The sequence below is a fragment of the Triturus cristatus genome, chromosome 3_2, assembly GCF_964204655.1.
Source record: "Triturus cristatus chromosome 3_2, aTriCri1.1, whole genome shotgun sequence".
Classification (NCBI taxonomy): domain Eukaryota; kingdom Metazoa; phylum Chordata; class Amphibia; order Caudata; family Salamandridae; genus Triturus; species Triturus cristatus.
Window position 1 is genome coordinate 370,869,124 of NC_140584.1, and position 16,842 is coordinate 370,885,965.

The window sequence follows — 16,842 nt, forward strand, 5'->3', positions numbered from 1 at the left end:
CAGGAGGTATGCAGGTGGCCCTTATCAATGTCTTATTGAGGCATGTTCTACTGTTGACAGATGGTAAAATGGTTGTCAGTTTTGGCCTGGGGTCGGCAAGTATGGTTTCATCTTTCACCTACCACTTGTGCATTATTGGCCTACAAGCCAAGAAATACTTCTCAGGGATCTGCTCACACCAAAGTGGGCCAAGATCACACAAAGCACAGGATGAGTGATTGGTGTCTGACAGATAGGCGAATCATGAGATAGATCCCTGAGGTAGCGCATACATATCTCAGACTAGATCAGTGATATTATTCTGTCTGGTTGCGTTTGGATGCTTGGACAGGTACCCGTGCACCTGTCCAAGAGGACATGTACACGGCGATAAGTGGTCAGTTGCTCCAGTTATTCGGTTAACCGGCAGGTGAAGCAGCAGAACTTCGATGGGCTTGGGTCTGACCACTGGTTCAAGGGCGGAGCCTGGTAAACCCACTTAGCAGCCCGTCCTTGAGTTAGACGAAACAGGTACCATTGATGGGAGTAACGGTAAAGGGCAACTTCTTCCGCACTCAAGCACTGGCTGGCAGCTATGCAGTTTGTGGAAGTGGCCTTCCAACAAGGGCGTTGGTCCATAGGATTGGGGGAAACTCCTGGGAAACATTTTGGGCTACTAAGTAGCAGGAGAACTACGGGCATTCCCAGTATTCAACAGAGAGAGGTATTTACGCTCTGGTCCCCCCCTGGGTCACGCTGTCCTGTCTGCTCCCTGGTATGCGAGCAGAAGTTTGGGAGGGCAAGGCTTCACTTAGGGTGGTGACTGTCGGAAGGTGATGGTTATACTCCGACTAGTGCTAGATTCAGCCATGTGAGGTAAGAGGAGGTAGAGCGGGCTTGTCAACTCTTAACTACTCTCGCATGGGCACTTCCTGGCTGGAGTAGCTTGGAATAGGTCTTGTTCTTCAGCCAGGCCCATGTATCATTGGACCGTCGCCTATCTGTAGGCAGGTCTATTCAGTCATAAATCCATGGGGAGTTTAGAATGGATGGGGGCACATGTCGTGTTGGGGCATGATGGCCTCTGGTAGGGTATTGGTTAAGACTTGTTTTGGCTGGACCTGGGAGAAGCCCGGCAATAAGTGGTTTCTGGCTTCATCAGGCATGGTCTTATACACGCCGAGTCCACAGGGTGTTTGGAGGGAGATGGGGTGCACCTCTCTAGTTTAGGCATGGATCCTTTCCTGTGGACCGAGGGGAAGCTTTGGCTGCAGCAGGTTGTAAGGAAATAGGCTACCTTGGTGGGAGGCCCTGGTAGTGACGGTGGCCACTCCCAAGGCTGTGGAGGAGTTACAGGGCGATCCAGGGTCTGCACATACCAAGGGGTACAGCATGCAGCAGCACCGTGGGGTGCTAAGCCAGGATACCCAGGGATGTTTAGCGGGTCCCCTGGAAGAACGACGGCGCCCCGTTAACCGAAAGGCGGTTGTGGGTCTGAGCAACCGGGGGCTGCCATGTATGCTCCGCCCACCCATCACGGGGGGGCGTGTGAAGCATGTGGACTGGTGGTCCACGGATGGGAGGGGTGGACCCTCCCAATATTTGGTATACACCAGTTGGCGTTGCCATGGTGACTCTAGGCTTATCAGACGGGCAGGCGGCATAGGGCTGGCCTGCCCTGGGATCGCCCGTAAGATAACCCACCTTGTTTGCATATTGGTTATGCTAATAAACCTGCAGCAATATTTCTCCACTTACATTACAGTGTCGTGTGTTTTATTTATGCACTTATGTCCTTATGTGCTTTGTGATAACTGTTGCCGATATTGGCACTATGTAAGGCTGCCCGGGGGGGGTTGCGCAGCGGCCCGCCCCTTGGAGGGCGGCCGCCTTAGTGCCACAGGAAGGCACAGGGGTGGGAGGTCGAGTCCCTGGGCTAGTCCGGGGGAGACCCCAACAGATAGCTGTTTCCGGCGAGGGCGGGCAGGAGACAGGGGTACATATACTGTCTCCGCCCCCTCCTCGTCCTCTTGTCCGCTCGTTCGCCTTGCCCGCCCCTCCGCTTGCCCGGCGTCCGGAGGGACAAAAGGGGGGGGGGGCAGGTTTTTCTAACAATTTTACTTTGTGTTGCAGGAGGAGTTACAGGGCGATCCAGGGTCTGCACATACCAAGGGGTACAGCATGCAGCAGCACCGTGGGGTGCTAAGCCAGGATACCCAGGGATGTTTAGCGGGTCCCCTGGAAGAACGACGGCGCCCCGTTAACTGAAAGGCGGTTGTGGGTCTGAGCAACCGGGGGCTGCCATGTATGCTCTGCCCACCCATCACGGGGGGGCGTGTGAAGCATGTGGACTGGTGGTCCACGGATGGGAGGGGTGGACCCTCCCAATATTTGGTATACACCAGTTGGCGTTGCCATGGTGACTCTAGGCTTATCAGACGGGCAGGCGGCATAGGGCTGGCCTGCCCTGGGATCGCCCGTAAGATAACCCACCTTGTTTGCATATTGGTTATGCTAATAAACCTGCAGCAATATTTCTCCACTTACATTACAGTGTTGTGTGTTTTATTTATGCACTTATGTCCTTATGTGCTTTGTGATAACTGTTGCCGATATTGGCACTATATTCATCGACGTCATTGAGAGAAGTGAACAAAGACGTCAGGCTGCTGACATTGGCTCTTTCATGGTAACCATTTTTGATAGATGAGGGGGTAGAAGGGTAGTTGTTTGGTGGGTGATTAAGGTTTGGGTCAAGTATTCTCACAGTGAATTGTAGACATTCGATTTATGGCAGGAGTTAGGTTCTGGCTTATGAGAGTACCACTGTTTGCATCGGGTGGTATAAGTGATTGTTCATGGGTGGTTAGGGTGTTTTCGTAAGCAGGGTGGGGTAGAAGAGAAACACGAGTTTTTTTAGTCACTAATTAGGTTACGTGAGGGTTCATGTGAGGGTGAGGGTAGTGTAAATGTTATGATTTTTACGTTTAAGCAGATATTATTTTAGGTCTGTTGGGAGAAGTTAGTTCAGCTGTTTTTTGTTTCATTGCAGTGACCCCTGACGAAGAGTCATAATAGACTCGAAATGCATTGGGAAATAACGTGAAGCGCTTTTTATGTATATCTCACTGTTTTGAATCACGTGTTGCTGCGCAAAGCCTGGATGGGCACACAGTATACATTTAGAGTTTTGGAAATAAAATTCAAAATAGTGGCAATGGCGCTGTCTCTGCAGTGATTTTCTAAATCTACGAGGAAATGATGACAAATGAAGGTTTCTACTGATGAAATGGGTTAACAATGAATTTATGGATCAATGAGGGCAAAGTTCCCTTTCCCGCAGTGCGACAGAAGAGCGCGAGATGAGTGCTCAAAATTTTCACGAATCAGCAAAGAGAATGGCATTAGTTTGGCTGGTTAACTTTATTAGAAAGTGTATTTTATCCTCTCGCAAAAGTATAAGTTATTAGAAAAATTTCAGCCAACTAATTTAAGTTTTAGATATGTTATAAATGCCATAGGAACCCATTTGCTCTTGTGTGAAACACATCCTTTATTCTTTTACTGCAACCCCAATTTGACATCCATTACAGAGTGTAACCAAGATAGGCACATGGAATCTTACAACCTTTAACGTTTAAACTATGGGCCTGATTCACAATTGCAGATTATACGTCTGATTAAGTTTACACTTTTGAGTAAACTTACTACTTTTGGTATCCAGAAACTGCACTTTTAAGTAACTTACATATTTGTAGTAAATTACATTTTTGTAGTAAATCCAGCACTACACATGGCCAACTACTAGTACTGCAACACCCTCCAACGTAACATAATGGAGGTAGGGATTTACAATATAGGAATGAATGTTCAATTAATTTAAAATCATGTACAATAGTTAAAAATATAACAAAATAAAAATTAATATTAATAAATATATGCAAAATAGTGCATGTATATTATTTAGTTATAATTTCAACATTTTCTAATAAAAATGTTGGGGCTTATTTACACGCCCGTTGTGCCACTTTTGCGTCACTTTTAAAAGTGACGCAAAAGTGGCGCAAGGGGCTTGTAAATCTGCCCCGTACTATTTTTATATTTTTCAACATTAATTTATATTGTGATGTGGACTTCAAGTTACTGTGATGTGGGCCCCATATTTACCTACAAACGCTACCTCCCACCACAAAGAATTTCACTGTTACAGGTGGAACAAGGATTGAAGGCGTTGTGAACTATTGCTGGGGTATTAGACTGACTGTGGTGTAAACTAGGAATTTTGCATAATCTGGAATGGCCGTGGGCAGAGGATCTAGAACATCTTTTGTAGCTCATGGTTGTAACGGTTACATTCTAGCTGTGATTTCAACAATTGCTATAAGGTCACACTGTTCATACAGATGTGCTATCTTGGTACACATCTTTCACAAGGGTGAGACATTTGGCAGAGCAATGGATTATTCAGCAAACATTTATGAATTCTGTAATGCATCTAACAGAATGAGACAATATCATGATATAACAATTAGACAGGTGTGAGGTGTTGGGCTTCTAAGCCCTTGCATTTCAAGGTCACCACCTCAATTCCAGTGACCCAGTGACAAGGCATTTGTTTGTCTGTTTGTATGCATATAAGTTGGCATTACTGAATTGTCAGGACTTGAATATGGACAGTTACATATCATATAGAAGAGGTCTTATTTTAGAGTCATCATTTTAAACTACACCATGGAAAAGTGATTTTCTGGTGTTTGACCTTAATTGTATTACAATAATATTGTTTGTAATTAATTTCATGGAAAAAATAATATGGGTTCAAGAATATCATGGGACAAAATATTTCAGGTAAGAATATTTGTTTTTACCTTGTAGTAAATATCATTGTAAGAAACATTGTTGGTAATAACATACCTAAACATAAACAGATATATCTTAATATCTTTTTTTTAAATGTTTGTTTTCATTTATTTATTGTGTGGAAATGTGTATGTATATTTAAATTTTTAATTTCTTAGAGCATTTAATTGTAGCTTTCCTTATTATGATAATATTGTGGTGGGGTGGGCTGTCAGAGAGGAGTTGGGTGAAAAGTATTTTAAAATATAGTTCAATTTATTCAATTTAAAAATGTGATAGGTTAATTATTTTCTTGTTTTAATTAATGATCTTTTACCTATTTATAGTTTTATTATTTAAATAAATATTTTCCCCATTTTAATTAGTTTTTATAGTTCAATTTATTTTATTTTATGATCTTTAAAAAAAGTCTTGATGGTGGTTGTATTCAATTTTTAGGGGTTCATGATGGAAAGTGTTTTTGGTTATGTATATAAATATGAAACTATATATAACTCTCCCGCCCCACAGTCCAAAATGGGGGGGGCAGGGCCAAGATGGCGACCTGGTAGGGCACATTTTCGTGGCTCTCCGCTCCGGCCCGGTATAGCCCTACAGATTTGGTGATGGGGAGGGCTACGGAGCCTGTCGAACCTTCCCTGGGAGCCGCACAAGTGTCAGGGTTGCCTTGTGGCGAAAAAACCCAGAATTGGAGGCCGGCGCCGAGTTTGCACAGAGTAGCCTGGAGAGAGGAGACAGCCAGCTGGAGGTAACCCAGAGAGTCAGGCGTGGTGCTGCCGTCGGCACTTCAATCAGCGGCCCCTGAGCCTCGAGGTGAGACAACTGACGAAATCGTGTTTCAAGCAGCAACATCGTACGCAATGGAGAGAAGTCACACAGTCCTGGCCTGGCAGTGGTGAGGCAGGGCCGCATTGGTCTATGTGAGGCCCGACTGCGAGGGCCAGGGCGACCTCACACGTTGCCGATCCCCGCTGCTTTATTTGCTCTTGGAGCGGCATCGAGGGGCGAGATCACCAGTTGGAGGACACCAGGGGGGCTGGCAAGGTGCAACCATCGGCAGTGCGGACAGCAGCCCTCAGAGCCCAGAGGGGGGACCACCAAAAGTAAGTGCCTCGAGCGGCCGTACCCGGAGCAGGGTCTTACAAGCCAGCCTTGCAGCGGGGAGACCCAAGCTCAGGATCACACACGAGGTCTCGGTTGCAGAGGTCTAAGTGGGCCCTGTTCATCTGTGGCTCTACTGCTGGACTTCGCGCTGCGGAAGTAGTCCCTGAAGAGACTGGAGCAGGGACTGAGAGTGGAGGAGAGTGGCTAGACCGCAGGGGCAGGAAAGGACTGTAGCAGCGGTGTCCTGGTTGCTCTTACCCTGGTGAGTGCGAAGCACCCACCGGAAACCCACCCGGGGACAGGTCATTGGGGAATAGCAGAGGGCATGAAGACACTCCACCTCTTTCCGTCACCCTTTTCCAAGCATTGGGTGCAGCCTGGAGGAATAGAGCTGGGGTCACGTGTGGGTCCTGGGGTCCAAATCAGCTGCCAGCCACCCTCACGCTGTGAGGACCCCCTCCTCACTAAGGCAAATTAACGGAGGCAGCTGAGCAGGTCCTAGCTAGTTGGGTGGATCTCGCCCTGAAGGGACCCTTGATACTGGGCATCATGACCACAGTGGCTTCAGCCTGGGCCTGAGGGCTGCCCTGACCGGGTAGGAGAGCCTAACAAGGCAAAGGGACAAGTAGGGGAAAGCTGCGACCCAGCTGGTGAAGGCGAAATAAATGATCTACGTGCCCCTGTGCGACACCTTCCCCCCCAATAAGACACCCATACTAGGTCTGCACCTACCCCAGAAGATAGCAGCAACACGGAGCGATGGCAGCCGCCAAAGGCAGAAAGGACAGATCGGTGAAAGACATGCTGATCAAATCAGTGACTCTGCAGGTGGAGGGCCAACCTATAGCAAAGGGCATGGAAGAGGCTGAAGGCACGGAGGGACCAGAGGCCCCAGTTAGCCAATCCTTTCTAGAATCACTTTTCTCCTCCCTACGAGAAGACCTGTCTGCCATAAAATGCGATCTCTTGGTGGATCTGCGGGAGGTATGCCGAGACGTAGACTCTCTGGGAGAGAGGGTCAGTACTCTAGAGGATCACGAAACGGGGCGCAACGACAGCCTTCAGCAAAAAGTCCTCAAGTTACAAGAATAGAACTTCGACCTCCAAAGTCACACTGAGGATCTGGAGAACAGGTGCCGGAGGAACAACAGTGGCATTGACGGCACGGCACAGGGAGAGGGGGACAGCTACATCGAAGCTCTGGTTGTGGACCTCTTCCGCTCAATCCTAGGTGAGCCTCCAGAATTCTCAATCAAACTGGACCGCACTCATAAAGTAGGCCCTAGAAGAGCAGGCCCTGCCCCGCCAGTGGACATTTTGACCACGTGTGCACGATTACCAGCTAAAAGAAGGAATACTTTGTGAAGCTAGAAATAACACAGATTTCCTATACAAAGGTCAAAAACCTACACTATATCAGGACTTGGCAGACTCCACCTTAATTAAGTGCAAGTCATTCCGCATGATCACGACCCATCTAAGAGAATCCAGCATCAAATACTCCTGGGGGCACCCCTTTCGACTGATCTTCCACTTTAAGGGAGAGCTCAGGCAGAACCGTGCTCTCTCAATGGCTTACAAGCTTTTGAACATCGAGGAACCCAGAAAGGACAGGCCGCAGCAGAACAACCAAAGCCTCAGACGCCGAAGTGGTCACGGATGGAACACCATCAAGCCACCCAGCCCGTCGTCGTGCCTTGATTCAGACACTATGGCCAGAGAACAGCAGGCGGTTCTGGCAACCCTGACTGGAGCATCTTCGGAATAAATACAGAGGATCCAAAAAAGACAACTAGCGGTCAGTTACTAGATCCCTTGGCCATTGTTGGAACTGCTTCAAACATATGCAAGGGCTGTGGCTTGGGAGAGCGGGGAGGCACCGGCCACTGGTACCATATACTCTATCCAAGGAGCCGTGCTACGGACATTGACTGTTAGATGATTCTTCACTATATTCATGTAGTTGTTATGTTGGGGTTTTATAACATTTTTTTGGTCAGTTCCCTCCCCTTCTCTGCACCCCCTCCGTCTCACACATACTTATGCGATTCCTCCTAGACCTGATCCCTGCACATGACACCGATGAGGTTTAAAATCTTAGCCCTGAATATCAAAGGGCTTAATAACCCTACCAAGCGAAGTGCTATCCTGTCTTATCTGGAGAACTCGAACGCGCATATTTGTTTACTGCAGGAGACTCATCTATTGTGCAGCGATACCCACAGACTACACTCCAAGGCCTTTCCACAGCAATGTTTCTCTTCCCTTCCCACAAAGATGGCTGGAGTTGCCATCCTCATATCTCGCAAATTCACAGAGGTGGTGGGGGCAAAGGTATCCGAGATCAAGATTAGACTTCTTGCTCTCTCCATAGCCATTGGAATGCACACGTTCATGCTGGCCACTATTTAGGCTCCCAATGAGGGTCAGGAGATATTTCTTCACAGAGCAGTCACGATCTAATGTCCTCCACCTACCGGCAGATACTTATAGGAGGTGACCTGAACATAGTATTTAACAATCCTTGGACCGCTCATCTCAGAGACAGGGACAGTCTGGGGCCTTTTCTGGTAGTGGGCAACAGTGTTGCTACACGACCTGGGGCTAGTTGACATTTGGCGCCACTTCCACCCTTGCACAACTGATTACACATTCTACTTCCAGCTATAGCCTTACCTCCGCCACTGTCTGGTTAAATGGTTTTACGTCAGACACCTCACCGATAACAAGAGACACGAGGCAGGCCTGTCTGCTTTCCCCACTGTTGTTCGCCCTATACATGGAGCCGTTAGGACAGAGGGTGTGGTAGAACCAACAGCTTATAGGGGTTCACTTTGCGGGAGAGCGCCACACCATCAACTTGCACACTGACGATTTAGTCCCCATGCTAGAGGCCCCTGCAATGTCAAAACTGGCCTTCCTTACTGAACTGGAGACGTTTGCGGCCGCATCAGGCTTTCGAGTCAATGTGTCAAAATCGCAAGCCCTAGGGTTGTCCTTAAAGCCACATACTATCGCCACTCTTAAACAGGCTTGCCCTATTCATTCGGATCAGAAAGTGATACCTTACCTACGCATCAAATTGACGGTATCCACTCCAGAAACAGTTTCATTAAATTATACTCACCTTTTACCACAGATCCGACGAGACTTGTACCGCTGGAGGATGTTTAGCCTCTCCTGGTTGGGTGGCAGCCCTTAAGATGAGCGTACTCCCCAAAATCCTGTACCTCTTTCAGACATTGCCTGCTGGACCCCCCGAGGCATGCTGAAACAGCTTCGAAACTAGTTTCTTTCCTTTGTCTGGGCGGACAAACCAAGGATGAGTAAAGACATGAGCTTCAGACCCCCTGGGGAGTGCGGACTAGGGATCCCTAATCTGGATCGCCACTATAAGGCTACTCAGCTACAACTCTTGCTAGAGTTGTCTCAGAAAGAATCTGAGAAACATTGGCTATTCATGCAGTGAGCACTGGCTGGCCAGTCCTGTGGAAGATTCCATTTCTCCGCAGAGCATCCCGGCCTTCAGGGCTCTTTGGATCGCCAAGCACACGGGCTACCCTAAAGGCTAGGGACACAACTGCTACATGTAGCGGCCTTACCACTTTCCCATTGCCACTCACCCCCATAATTATTAACCCTGACTTCCTCTAGGTCTCGACCTGACAGCTTTCAGACACTGGGATTGGGAGGGGCATAGATCAATAGGTCACTTATTTGATGCAGAGGGTCCCCTGTCTTTCCAAGACTTCTGATCTGACTATGCAATGCCCGAAACCGAACAATACCATTACCAGCAGATACGCCACTGGATAATGCAGCCCCAGACATGCCAGGAAGCGGAGAGAAGGCTCACCCTTATGAGAGGTGGCTGCACTTCAAACAGTCAAACATCTTATTACTGAGCTTTATCACATGCCACGGCCCCCCGGAACAGTTGACTAAATCTGTGGTTCAGAAGAGATGGGAGACGGAACTGGGGCAGACACTATTTCTAAAGGAATGGGGGATATCTTTTACAGGGCCAGACATTCGGTGTGCAATATCTCTGACATGGAGTCTGCTACTAAGATAATGATGTACTTGTATCTCACCCCCCCAGACTTCTTAGGAGCGACCCTAGACACTCCCCGGGATGCTGGAGGGGTTGTGGGGCAGAGGGCACATTGCTTCACCTGCTATGGGAATGCCCCACTCTTACACTGTACTGGGAACAGATTTTAGACGAGATTGATAAATACTTCAATAGTAAAAGATTACGCTTCCCGGAGTATGTCATCCTGGGCATTTCCGACAGACCCACATTCCCTCTCAAGTCTTGTAAGGGTAGGCAGATGGAAATAGCTTTGGGGGTGGTACTACAGAATATACTGTCTCACTGGGGTACAGACAGAACCCCCACGCTACAGGGGTGGTTGCACAGGCTGTGGTATGTGCTAGTTATGGAACGCACCTCTTTTTCACTCCGAGGGGATGGGGCCTCCTTTGCTAAACTGTGGCACCCTTTTATAGCCCTGTTATGCTCTGAATACCGCAAGTTAACCTGCCCCAAATACATGTGGGTGCTCCAAATTCCCACGCTGATGCATGACCCAGCCCAAGCTCCTATACACTGAGATACTCTGCGCCATACATGTTCTTCTTCCCTTAGGGCCGACGAAATAGGAGGGGGAGGGAGGGAAACTGGGGGGAGATGGGGGACGGGAGGCTGGGTCATTGTTCCTTGTTTCCATTATGATGCGCTATACAGCAGTACAAATGCTTTCAGTCCACAAATGGGGCTATGTATTGCTTACTGCTTCTTGTTATGACTTCCAAATAAATAATTTAAACCCAAAATGCACTCCAGTGTGTGGATACGTTTAGAGTCGAAGTAGTAAATGTGATCTCCTCACCCCATAGTCCAGTGTGGTTATGTTTGGAGTGGGAATAGGAAATGAGAAAAACCAAGAGTCCAGTACTTACCCCATTGAAGTTACATTTGAAGTGGGACTAGTAAATCTGATCTCCACAGATTCTATTAATAATAACATTTATGTTATAATAAAACATGTTTTAATTAATTAAACATGAAACAATTTTAGTTATTTGTATTTCTAAATATATGTTTACTATAATTATGAAAACATCTTTTCTCTTTGCATAACTTGAAAATAATGTAATGAAAATATATGTTAATTTATAATGTAATAATCCAATTTTCATTTGCATTGATTTAGTAAAATGTTTTCTTTTTTCTTTCAAAGTATATTTGTGGTGTAGTAATAAATACAATTAATTTATTTATCAGTATTTTACATCTATATTTGCAACAAGGTTTATTTATGTTGTAACTTTCTTTTACAATTTATACAGAAGTTATAAACAGCATAAATATTTTTGCAAAACATTGCAAATGTAATATTTATTGTTTCTAGTGACTTTGATGGATATCATTTTTAAATTCAATTGGTCCACCTTTTTTACCAGTTTATGTATTTTGTAGCCTGCCTTCATTAGTTTTGAGAGGTTAATCTCCTGTCCAGCAGTTCTTCATTGCGGCTCTCCAACAAATGTAAAAATAAATTCCCATCTAATTCTTAAGGCACTTTTGAGGGAAAGAGTGGTTAGTTAGATTAGTTTGTTTAGTTAGTATAGCTTAACACTTTTAGTTAGTTAGGATAGGGAAATGTTGCACTTTGGTATTGAGCATACATTAATCCAAGTTTTGTAGTATTGGTTATGCATCTGTGGTTTAGGTGTGTATGTAGTAATTTACATCTTTCTAGGTAGTTTAATTTATGGTTTTACTTATGTTTTAAGATTGTGTGTGGGTTTTGTTTCCTTTGATAGTAGATTTCATTGTTTTCATTTTTTTCTGGACTTTTTTTATTCCGGACAGATTGCTTTTGAGGAGTGCTAGTATTTTTTTTATGTTTCAAGGCCAATAAGTTGGAACATTTAAACCAATTATTTCTTTACATTTTTTCTTTGATTTTTACAGATTACCTGCAGTATATTATTTTTTTTATTACTGGGATTTTCAGGGTATGAATAGGTTTCATATGTATTTTTAGGAACGATTTACTGGTATTTTTATATTCTTTGGGATATATTTTGCTCTACACTTTTTTTTATAGATTTATGTTTTTGAATTTGAATATTCTACAGAGGATCAAGAAGTTTTGCTATAGGATTGCAAGTACAGTAATTTGTTTAATCTATTATGAAATGGGTGGGATTCTTGCTTTTTCTAATATGTATTTATTTGTGTGTTTTTAATATTATATGTTGATTCATTTGCTTTATTGAAGTGTTGTGGTTTTTATGAATGGTGTATATTTTTGGCATTTATATTTATTTAATGTTTATAGCATTCTTTGAATGTAATAATATAGTACATGTAGGGCCATATTCTCAATGAAGTGGCGGAAAGAGGTGTTAAGCCAAGAAGTCTAACGCCTCTCCCTGCCACTTCGGAAACGCGAGGCTGCAACCTATTCTCTAGGATAAGGTGCAGCCTCGTGTTTCCCCCTGCGATGGCGCAAAGTTTCACAACTTAGTGCCAGCGAAGGCACCCTTGCACCAAATTGCAAGGGTGTCTGCAAGCAGGGAGGTTTGTTTATGTACAGGAAGGTGTCCCTTCCTGTACATAAAAAAACCTAAGATGCCAGTTTGTAAGATACATGTATGCTGCTTCGTGTAGCACACATGTAAGTTACAAAACAGCATTTTAAAAAAAGGTGTGTTTATGTACAGGAAGGGACACCTTCCCGTATATAAACAAACCATGGCATTATGCTTTTTACGTGTGTGCTGCACAGGGCAGCACACATGGAAAAAGCAAAAACGAGGAGAAATAACGCATTTCTCCTCGTTTTGCACCCTTAAGACCAGATTTTTCCTGGTCTTAAGTTTCAGCATCAAACTCAATGGGTGTTGCGGTGGAACGCCCACTGCAACACCCACTGCACTTCCCTTTCACGCTAAAAACAGCGTGAGGGGGGCCGTTTTCACAAGGCAGCGTTAAGCCGTGTTAAGGCACTTAACGTGGCTGAACGCTGCCTTGTGACTAGGGCTAAGCCCCTATCGCTGAAAGTGACGTTGTGTTGACGATAGGGGCTTGAAAATATGCCCCTCAGTCTTTTAATGTGTTTTTGGCACAGTTGGTATTGAATGTAATAATTGATTTCTTTATTTCATTCTGAATGTATTTTAGTTTTTCTTTACTTAATTTAAATTTTGCATACATTAATTTATGATTATTATCATTTATAAAAATATTTTTGGATGTTGGATTTTGATTTAAGGGCTTAGTGTGGTTTGTTAGTTTAGGGTATATCATAAAGTAGGTCTACTTTTCTATAGTAATCTTCTCGTAACTAATTTGAAGTAGTACTTTCCTTGATTTTTAGAAATAATTGTACTTTGCTATCTAGCATTCATTCTTTGCATCTGTCTTGTTTGGAGATTGTGAGGCTTATTTGCAGTAGAGGTTTGGCTATTTTAAGTTCTTAGTCGTAGCTTTGCTCTCTTTTTTAGGATCACTATGAACTGGTAGAGAGTTTGGTGGGTCCTTCTAAGTGTTCTTTGGAAGGAAGTGTGCTACTCTTCCATAAAATTGTTTTTTTTTTTAGTCTTGTGGCTTTGTGGTATTGTCCATGTTCCACTATGATATTTGAAACATCGGATGCTGCTTACGTCCTGATTGGTGCAGGCACCCAACCTAAGTGTCTTCAGAGTAGTCCAGTAATCATGGTAGTTGTTGGGTATTTCACAAGCAAGATAAGAATAAGGTAGCACCCGACATCATAATCCCCCCCTGAATATGAAATAAACCTTATCCACTCTCCCTCTGGAGACTCTGGGAATCACCATAAATTACACCAACATTGCTTTCAAATCTCTCTTCATAAAGAAGTTGTCAACATTTGCATTTTACTTCTAGAATCCTCTAGAAACTTTAGCTAATTGTAAATTTTACTTTGGTAGCCTTCAAATTTCACTTCTTCCCTCTTTCTTTTTTCACCTTCTTGATTCAGGCTGCCTAATTTCTCCATTGCATCTTGACCCATCCTTTATAGTCTCAGTAATCATTATACCTCTTACAAAAGGAAATAGGCATATCACACACATTATAATGTATAGAATCAGAGTTAGTACTTTCTTTGGTTTTCCATTCCCAATATAACTAAACCACTGACTAATACTGTAAAATTCTTTCCAGGCACCAGTCTGCTCCATCTCCTTCATCTCAAAGAGAAATCACATACTTTTGTCACAAATGCGTTATTGTTATTAGCTTTATCTGGAATATATGTGCAGCACAGCTGGACACATAGCATGTGGCAGGCTCCGCCCTCTTTCGCGAGTAAGATAGGTAAAGCAAGTCTGTTCTGCAAAACCATTGAATGCACAGTCATAAGTTTAGTATTTATAATGGTCTAAGCTCCAGCTGTGTAAGTTGCCCAACAATCTACCAAGGTAGCCAAGCATTATGTTTAGCTCCTTCATGCAACACTATCCCCTTATCATATAAGTCATCTACATAGGAAGGCATTAGGAAATACTAAAAATAAATAAGTTTCCAATCCAGTTTGAAGGATGGTGAAAAAATGCATTTTTCCCATACATGTAATAAACTCATGTAATAACAGGATTGCCGCCTGAAAATATTTGCTCACCGCAACGTCTAGTCTTAGTACACAATTACTGCAGCCCACAATCTGCAGCCATGAACATGCTCTTTCCACGTTTGGCCCATGAACCTGCTCTTTTTTTTTTTTTGTCATAAAACACTCCTTTTTCTTCTGTAAGTTCAAATTAAGTCTCAGGAATATTCCTGACTCTCATTTCTCTCTCCTTTTCCCAACCCACCTCTGCTCACTCCTAAGTTTAACCTACTATCCATCTCAGCCCTTCTTTTGACAAGTTCCTCTTTAAAGTCCATCTCAACCCTACTCAACTTACATATAGCCCTAGCATTAAGAAAGTTGGCAACGTTAATTGGTGTGATAAGCCTTAACTAACCATCTGACCACAATTCCAAGGGTTCATCTTGCCAAAGCCGGTGGACGTTTTTTCTCCCTCTTGGGACCGGTGGGCTGGAACAATCTATCACTAGAACTGCACCAGACAGACGATGAAGGATTATTTAGGAAAATGCAAAACCTGGCTCTTTGTTCAGTAGCCCACTTCTTTTCTTTCGTTTACTTCTCTGCATAGCACCGGGTCACTCTTTTCCCTTTAAATGAACATCAGTAATGACTGATCTTCTTCTTGGACTTAGCTACAGCATTTGGATTTCAATTTTTAAACTTAGGCACATCACCTAAAACAAGGCAAAGTTAGAAAAATAATACTCAAAGAAACCTCGTTGATCAAACAACCTCCTAGTTATGCTACAGAACTTTGCGTATGCTATGGGCAAGTGATAATCCATCGGTTGTGATTGATGCGGGTAAATAAGTGCATACATAGTAATGTTTCGCCCTCAAAACTTTGGAAAACTCATGTAATCACCTAAAGTAACCATTATCAGAATAATTCCCAGCAGAATCATTTTTGTGTAAAACCATCATAATAAATCTACTTTGCTCCTCTAGAAAGGCTAAATCGGTTTTATTTGTGGTTGAAGCATTGCTCAGTGGAAGAGTTAAGACTCACTAGTGATCCAATCATTAGTATGACTATGGCAAATACCACTAATATTATTAGAGCTCTACAAAGTTTCAGTGCATTTGACACTATGGTTTCTCTCAAGTCAGATCAAAATAGAAAAAGAAAAATCTAAAATCTTCTTGTTGTTTCTACTGTGCAAATCAGCAAATGGTTTTCAGTTTGAGTGAAACCCAGGATCTACAACTAGATACTCTAAAGTGACAAAGATCCTACTCTGCTACTCAAACCTATGGACGTAATATCTTCCTTGGAATAACAGGATTCAAAATATGAAACTTTGATGTCTGGACATATGTCACTTGAATTTGGTTGATCAGAAATATCAATCAATCTTATTTGTGGTATCGCTATTCATAGAGCAGCAGATTTACAAGCCCCTTGCAACACTTTTGTGCCGCCATTGCATCACTTTTGTGACGCAGTGCCAGCATGAACACTGAGCCACGGTGTAACACATTTACAACGTTATACATCTAGAGAGATGCATCACGTTGTAAAGCCCTGCACCACATTATACCTGCGTCAGGTATAATGTATGCAGGGTGTGCGTTCCCACACAAGACAGCCTCGTAGAACTGATGCAGTGAAATCTACAAGATTTCACTGCGCCACTTCTAGTACACCACTTCATGAAAACCTTACGCCTGCTTGATGCCGGCAGAAGGAGAGATGCAGCACAATAAGTATAGGCCTCCACGAGCATTGCTGGAGTTGCATCGTGCTTGCTCCAGAAATGCGTGAACTTTGCACCAACAGATGCATGACGCATCTGTCAATACTTGCGCCATGGTGTACTGCATTGTAAATGCGACGCATCCATGGTGGTGCAAGGTTTTTTTTGCACGTCGCAAGGAAACTGACGCATCTCTGCTTTAAAGCAGAGATGCGTCAGTTTCTTGTAAATCTTCCTCAGAGTTTTTTCAAAAAGACTTTGATGGTTCTCAGTTTCATGATCCCTCAGACCAGGCTCAGTTTCAGCAAAGTAGGTACACTCAGGAGTTGAATACCTTTGGTTAGGTACTCATTGTCTATTTGGTCTTCTGACATCTAGCTGCTCACCGTCTCACCGTCATTTTGTTCAATTTGCTCTGCTGTGTCTCTGTTTCTGGGATGCGTTCATCTGACTCAAAAGCTTTCAGTCTCTCACCACTTTTTGGCCATCCCTCTCTATTATGTGCACTTCCTGCCAATGGTTTTGCACCTACTTTCAGCTCGATGTGCACAGTATCAGGTTCAACA